This window comes from Octopus bimaculoides, chromosome 6 (genome assembly GCF_001194135.2).
Source record: "Octopus bimaculoides isolate UCB-OBI-ISO-001 chromosome 6, ASM119413v2, whole genome shotgun sequence".
In the NCBI taxonomy this organism is placed as follows: Eukaryota; Metazoa; Mollusca; class Cephalopoda; order Octopoda; family Octopodidae; genus Octopus; species Octopus bimaculoides.
This window is the reverse complement of record NC_068986.1, coordinates 74,313,555-74,321,469: the sequence shown is the minus strand read 5'-3', so window position 1 is coordinate 74,321,469 and position 7,915 is coordinate 74,313,555. Positions and strand designations below refer to the sequence as shown.

Genomic DNA, 7,915 nt, shown 5'->3' with positions numbered 1-7,915 from the left:
ATATATATATATATATATATATATATATACATACATATATAATGGTTAATATTTGTTAAAAAACTTTTATCTTTCGTCTGTTTCAGTTTTGGGTCTGTGACCATGCTGGAGCATGAAGACTACTATTCAAAACAATTACTCAAATACATTTGCTTCTTGTGGGCATCTGAGTTAGTTCTAAGATAGATGATTCATCCATAGAATAAATGTTCAAAAATATCTCACCCCTCTCATCTCTTATACACTAATACAACTTATCCAACAACAGACAGTACAGGACATAACCTGAATCAGACCTGTTTGCATCCAATAAATTCTAATTTCGCTGCTAGTCATCACTCTTTATTCATCAGACTACGTCTACTACTATCCAACACTTACTCTTGCTTTATTCACTTCAGCTATAGCCCATCATTCACCCAAACTTAGTGATTTATGGATCACACTTAGTCATTCAGCCATAACTCTGTTTCATTTCAGTCTCTTTTTTTCCCCCTTTGTCCTTAAATGGTTTAATCAGAGAAAACAAGGCAGCTCCAATTACTGTTCTCAATACACTCTACTTTCACTGTCAGTCATTACTCTTTATTCACCAGGCTACTTCTACTATTATCCAACACTTACTCTTACTTTATTCACATCAGCTATAGCCCACCATTCACAACTATCATTCAGGATCATACTTAGTCCTTCAGCCATAATTTTGTTTCATGTCAGTCCCTCTCTCTCTCTCTCTCTCTCTCTCTCTCTCTCTCTCTCTCTCTCTCTCTCTCTCTCTCTCTCTCTCTCTCTCTCTCTCTCTCTTTTTATTTGTTCTTAAATGGTCAAATCAGAAAAAACAAGGCAGCTCCAGTTATCCTTCTCAGGGGCCACTGAACAAAGTTGGATGAGAGAGTTAGGGTTTGAGGAAGTTATCATCTGTATAGAAACCTGCCCCAATTAACTGCAACAATATACCCTGCACACACGACAAGGTGGTGATGTTAAGCCAGGTGATGGATAAAGGCTAATACCCAACAACAACATAATCCATCTCACGAGGCTTCTTCATAAATCTCATCTACCCAGTTTCACTCATATAGTACAGGCAGATCAGAAGCTATGGAAGAAGACTTTTTTTTCCTATGGATGAAAGGCAAAGTCATCCTCGGTGGAATTTGAACTCAGAACGTAGTGACAGGCAAAATACCACTAAACATTTTGTCCAGCATGCTAATGATTCTGCCAGCTCACCACCTCATTCTTACCAAATAATAACAGCTTCTTTGCTTCCACCTGTCTGCCATTCATCCACACATAGATTGAGTAACAGAGAATCACAGAGATTATCATAAATGTGAATAAAATAAAGTGGGTGAATGTTTCTGCAGTTTTATCACCATATATACCAGATATTTCATTACAAAATATTTTATATGCTAAATAAATGCATTTCTTGTACTTATTCTATTGACTCTCTACTGTGTTACCTCTGATTTCACATACTTTCTTATACATATACACAGCTATGTGTTATGTGTGTGCATTGTATGTGAATGCCTGGTGCATGTATAAGAGTGTGTGTGCATGTGTGTGTGTGTGTGTGTGTGTGTGTGTGTGTGCATGTGTGTGTGTGTGCACAGAGAATCCAAAATTATTTGTGTGCAAGTTTAAGTCATAAATAAGTTCACATTTTTATAAGATATAATAAACTGTAAAGTGAAAAACATTCAAACCAGACAAGAAATTTATAGTTCTGAAATATTCAAACATCATGTGCTTTCTGTAAATTGTGTGCATGTATATTGAGGGGGGGGGGACACACACACACATACATACACACACAAACACACACACATGTAGATGTTGATATTCATTACACACACCTACATGCATATATTGTTGTATAGTAATTGTAAGAAAGCTACAGGTCAATAACTCGTTAAGTTTCATGTTTGTAGTAAATATACTGCATATAGCAATCATCAGATGGATTTGAGAATACAATTGTATCATGTTTACTTCGGGTTATACAAGTTACAAACAATAAATAATTCCGTTGCATATAATGGACTTTTATTCAGCCATGTGGCTAATTGCAATACCAGTGCTTGTTCAGTCACTGATGTTCTATGTCAGTAGTTACGGATTTTGTTTTAGCATGCAGTTGGCAGTGAGTTCAGTTTTGTTGACAATTTTTGCATGCACAAATCCTCTGTTAAAATGGAATACACTGACCCTGTGTTTATTCCCAATTCATGAGCCATTTCCTGGATTGTTACCCAATAGTCTTCCATGATTTTTCACTAAACCTCAAATGGCTCCTTGTTTCAGCTTCCTGATGCATCATTTACACAAAACATTGGGTCACAGATCATCAAACAAACAAAATCAAGTCATAAAGTCTCTTGAGATCAGAGGAAGCTCAACTTTTGAATTTCAAAACACATGCTAGATGGTGCACCAACTTCATGAGATAGTAATTAATATTTAGTACTTTGGTAGAAAATCAAGATTACACAAAAGTTACCTGTTGATTTAGATAAGATACTAGTTTGTAATGGGAAATTAGAAAAACTGTGATTCCAAAAAGCGATAAAAAAAGAAAATACAGTATTGATGAGAACCATTGGATACAAGTAAAAGTAAGATCACTTTAGTTCTTAGTTGTATGGTTAAATGTATATTGTTTTTAATCAGAAAGCTATACCAAAGGAATAATTGTAAAAAGAATTGTGATCTATGTGCATTCACAAGGTTGGATGGATGAGGATAAGAATAGAAAATAGATAACAGAAGTTTTGGAATTATGACTTGATTGACTACAAAAAAGGGAAGAGTTTGCTTATCTGGGAAAAGTTTAAGACAAATCTGTGTTTACAAAATGCTGAAACAACTGTAATTCCGGGTGGACTTACAAGTGTCTTGCTACCAGTACCAATACTAACAGTACCAATACTAACAGTACCAATAAACCATTTAAAAAATTGATTACAATCAAATGGAATAAATGGATACATGATGGAGAAAAAGAACACAAAAGGTGGCACTATGTGGGTTCAATCACTGACTCTGATCAGTATTTGACTTGTTGATACATGGATGCAAATAAAAGCTGACATAGTTGTGGAACTTTGAACATTCTGAATAGTCTTGAAGACAATTATTTATGGAATGATATGGATGAAAAAGAAGTAGGTGGGATGATGACGATGATCCTTACAATAATCTTTATGATTATGGAGCTTTATTTAGTGCTGAGAGGGCATATGGTGAGTAGTTAAGATGTTGCATTCACAATCACAAGACATGGTTTCAATTCCTGGACCAGATGGTGCATTGTGTCCTTGAGCAAAATACTTCATCCCACATTGCTCTGAAATCATTTTAACATCTAATGCATAGTACACCATGCACCTGTTTGGACAATGTCCATTTGATGGAGGGAGTGAACTAATGTACAGCACAAACATTTGATCAATATAAACAAATTTCATAGGCGCAGGAGTGGTTGTGTGGTAAGTAGCTTGCTTACCAACCACATGGTTCCGGGTTCAGTCCTACTACGTGGCACCTTGGGCAAGTGTCTTCTACTATAGCCTCGGGCCGACCAATGCCTTGTGAGTGGATTTGGTAGATGGAAACTGAAAGAAGCCCGTTGTATATATGTATATATATGTGTGTGTGTGTGTGTGTGTGTATGTGTGTGTGTGTGTGTGTGTGTGTGTATGTGTGTGTGTGTGTGTGTGTGTCTCCCCAACATCACTTGACAACCGATGCTGGTGTGTTTACGTCACCGTAACTTAGCTGTTCGGCAAAAGAGTCCGATAGAATGAGTACTAAGCTTACAAAGAATAAGTTCTGGGGTCTATTTGCACGACTAAAGGCAGAGCTCCAGCATGGCTGCAGTCAAATGACTGAAACAAGTAAAAGAGTAAATCGTTTATGCAGGTAGTTCAGTAATAAATTGCAGAAACTGTCTTTTTCAGTCTATGAGAGTGTACCATTATTTGGTGTTGAAGATGATAAAAATATGATTTTGCAGGAATTTAATGAACTTTTGTGTTTCAAATATTTAAGATGTAGCCTGCAATTGAAAAGCCTTAATAAATTTCTACTTGACTTTTTTTATGTATAAATAAAAGTTTACTAATTCCTTTTTTGCTTTTATTGTCATTATTTATTTTAATGTTTGTTTTATATTTTATGGCCTTAAGCTACACTGAATTTATTAAAAATAATAAAAATATAACAATAAAAAAAATGGGAGTCATTAACCCTGAGGAGGAGTAGAAGAAGAAGACATTATCAGCAGAGATTGTTGTTTGCATGGATAGTGGCATTGCATTTTTATCTTTTTATTAATTTTGGTATTTAAAGCCTTAAGCTAGAATAAGTTACAAAAAAAAAAATGAAATCAACTACAACACTGATACATCATACCAGTGGTGAGTGTGATTTTAACCATGATTATTAAAATAATGTGTGGAGGCGCAATGGCCCAGTGGTTAGGGCAGTGGATTCGTGGTCGTAGGATCAACTGGAACCCTCGTCGTCATAACCGACGGAGTGCCAAACATTAAAATAATGTGGTTGTAGTACTTTAGTGTGAAACACACTGAGCAGGTGATGTGGACTAATTTCAATAAGTCTGTTGAGTGTGGTGAATACAAGTAAAAAGACAAATATAAATATTTATACAAGTTAGACAGTCCTATTTATGGTTATTGTTACTTAGTAGGGTATACATTTTGATGTGTAAAACTGTTATGACTAATGTAATTCATTGTGTTTTGTTTCTTAGTTATAAATCATTTGGGTTTCTGCTACTGATACAATATTTTGGATTCTAGCATGAATTTCAGCCTCTTAAATCTAATATCCATGTTATAATAGTAAAGCCCATAAATTTAACCTTAAAAATAAGTAGTTTTAAAAGTTCATCTTTTACACAAATATATACTGTATCTATGGCAAAACTTACATAAGTACTCGGTCTGATAGATTAACTTAACATTAAGTATGCTAATTGAAATACTAGTCTTTTCATCTTTTGCATTCATTGTAAGTCAATAATAGTTTGCATTCATTGTAAGTCAATAATAGTTTGCATTCATTGTAAGTTAATATCAACATAATTGGTGTTTTTCATCTATAAACTATAGATGTATCTCAACATGATGTTCTAAAAGAAAAAAACTAGAACTCTTTTCATGTGAAATTGAAACTGAAAGTAATTCAGTATGCCAAACAAAACTCAAACTGCACAGTTAAACAGGAATTTAGCACTCAACTTGGGTCCAAGTGGCCCTTGGGAATTCACATAAGATTTTGCTGTTAAAATTTATGTGAAATAAAATCAGTTAGGTGCAGGAGTGGCTGTGTGGTAAGTAGCTTGCTTACCAAACACATGGTTCCGGGTTCATTCCCACTGCATGGCACCTTGGGGAAGTGTCTTCTACTATAGCCTCGGGCCGACCAAAGCCTTGTGAGTGGATTTGGTAGACGGAAACTGAAAGAAGCCCGTCGTATATATGTATATATATATATATATATATGTGTGTGTGTGTGTGTGTGTGTGTATGTTTGTGTGTCTGTGTTGTTTGTCCCCCCAACATCGCTTGAAAACCGATGCTGGTGTGTTTATGTCCCCTTAACTTAGCGGTTCGGCAAAAGTGACCGATAGAATAAGTACTAGGCTTCCAAAGAATAAGTCCTGGGGCCGATCTGCTCAACTAAAGGCGGTGCTCCAGCATGGCCACAGTCAAATGACTGAAACAAGTAAAAGCGTAGTTATACTTTTGCAATACATAGAAAATTTCAACAATTTTTTAATACAATTCCTAATAATATTTTAATATAAATATAATAGGATTTTAATATTAAACAGTGAATGGATATGAGGGTCCAGCAAAGTAAAATAGGAGCCAAAGGGATCCACAGGCAAAAGATGATTAAGAATCTCTGGGGCAAATAGCAAGAAACTAGAAATCAGAGGAAGCGCAAAAAAACCTTATCACACCAAGAAGAAAAAAAAGAGATAAAAGGGAGCTATTCTTCTGATGTGATAAAATGGAAACCAAACTGAAGGAATGGATTTTTAGAATTTCATTTCAATCCTATGTTGTTATACACTTAAATAACTATTTTTGAGTGCAGACTAATAAGGAATATACAGTGAATTTGAAGTGCCAAATGGCTTGTGAACATATTTTATGAATTGATGTAACTTTGACATCAGTCAGTAAAACCACATCACACAGAAAGCTCCTTTCAGATTATGAGATGGAGAATTTCAAAATGAATTACAGAATAGTCTTCCCCCACCACACACACACTCACACACACACGCATGCTATTTTTTTCACTGGAACCACTTGCAGCATGTGAAAATTGTCTGATGTATTTTGCAGTATTTTATTCTCCTTTTGAGGGCATACAGTAATTAACTTAGCCACTGTTTTGTTTGTTTGTTTTCTTAGTTACTGTTTTTTGTTGTTTTTTTTTACTCAAACCATTCTGAATTATTACCTCCACCACCCATCTTAAAAAGGGATCAAAAGAAAACATCACAGTTTAAAGGAGTTAGAAAGGGGACTCGTGTAATTATCAGGTAACCTTGTAAGTGGAAATATACAAGAATTGCATTTCTTTGCTAGTATCATTCAAGAATTTTCCCATAATGGAATCAATACACACACACACACACACCCTCTCTTTTATAAATCTTGACACAAAAGAATATCGTGTTTATCTTGAGATCACCTAAATAACATCTGGACTTACAAAATGGAAGACAAACATATGAAAAGGGGATCATAAATATGGATGTATAAGTTAATGCATGTGTCATGTGTATGTGTGAGTTGATGCATATGTGTGTGATTTTTATGATACATCACGATGTGTCCTTAACATTATATAAGGATTAATTTTTTTTAAACATACAAAGGATGGATGTATTTTCACACTGTTGTGCACCATATTTCATATAGATGCAACTGTCTCACTCCTCCCTCTTTCTCTCTCTCTCTCTCTCTCACTTTAGACATACACACACACTCACACACACACGCACGCACACACAAACATGTATATGTAAGATTTATATGTGGAGTGTTCTATAAGTAAGGCAGCACTTAAACATGTTTTATATTCGAAAAGCTGACAGACATATGAGACACAGAATATACATATGTGTGTGTGTGTGTGTGTGTGTGTGTAAAGCAACATATTAGAAGTGAACACTATGACACACACACACACACGCAAACACACACACATGTACACAGAAACACATGCGCATACGCGTGTATACACAGAAACACACATGCATGCACACACGTCTACACAGATATACACATGCATGTACAGGCACACACACATTTGTACACAGACACACACACGCGTGTATACACACACACACCAACACACACACTTACACACACACACACACACACATACATTAGTTGATAGATGAAATGCATAACAGAAGTCCATGCAATAAAGATAAGACTCCGATTCTCCAATTCTTTACAATCTTCTGAGATGTCAAATCTATTTTTAATGCTTAGCATCAGAGAGAAGGATGGGGGAAAGAGGAAGGGAGAAGAAGCAGAAGGAAGATATCTACAATGGCTACATTGCTAGCAGACATTGTTACCAAGGAATGTAATGAAATGCTGTTATTGTTGTTGTTGTTGTATTAGAGGAATGAATATATATATATATCTCGCTTAATCCACTGATGGTGGATCAGAATGATTTGAGTTTTGTACATACATATATATGGATGTGTGCATGTATATGTGTGTGTGTGTGTGTGAATCTGTGTATGTATAGATAAATGAATATACATACATATATAAATGGATACATATATATGTATATATATATATATATATATATATATATATATATATATATATATATATAT

At 35.0% G+C, this 7,915-nt stretch overlaps 1 protein-coding gene across 1 annotated transcript in view; it reads right to left on the bottom strand.

Annotated features, from left to right (window-relative positions):
- Window positions 1–7,915, bottom strand: part of LOC106876747 (uncharacterized protein CG43867) — a 115,098-nt gene that overhangs the window by 60,086 nt on the left and 47,097 nt on the right. The gene's annotated exons all lie outside the window — the stretch shown is intronic.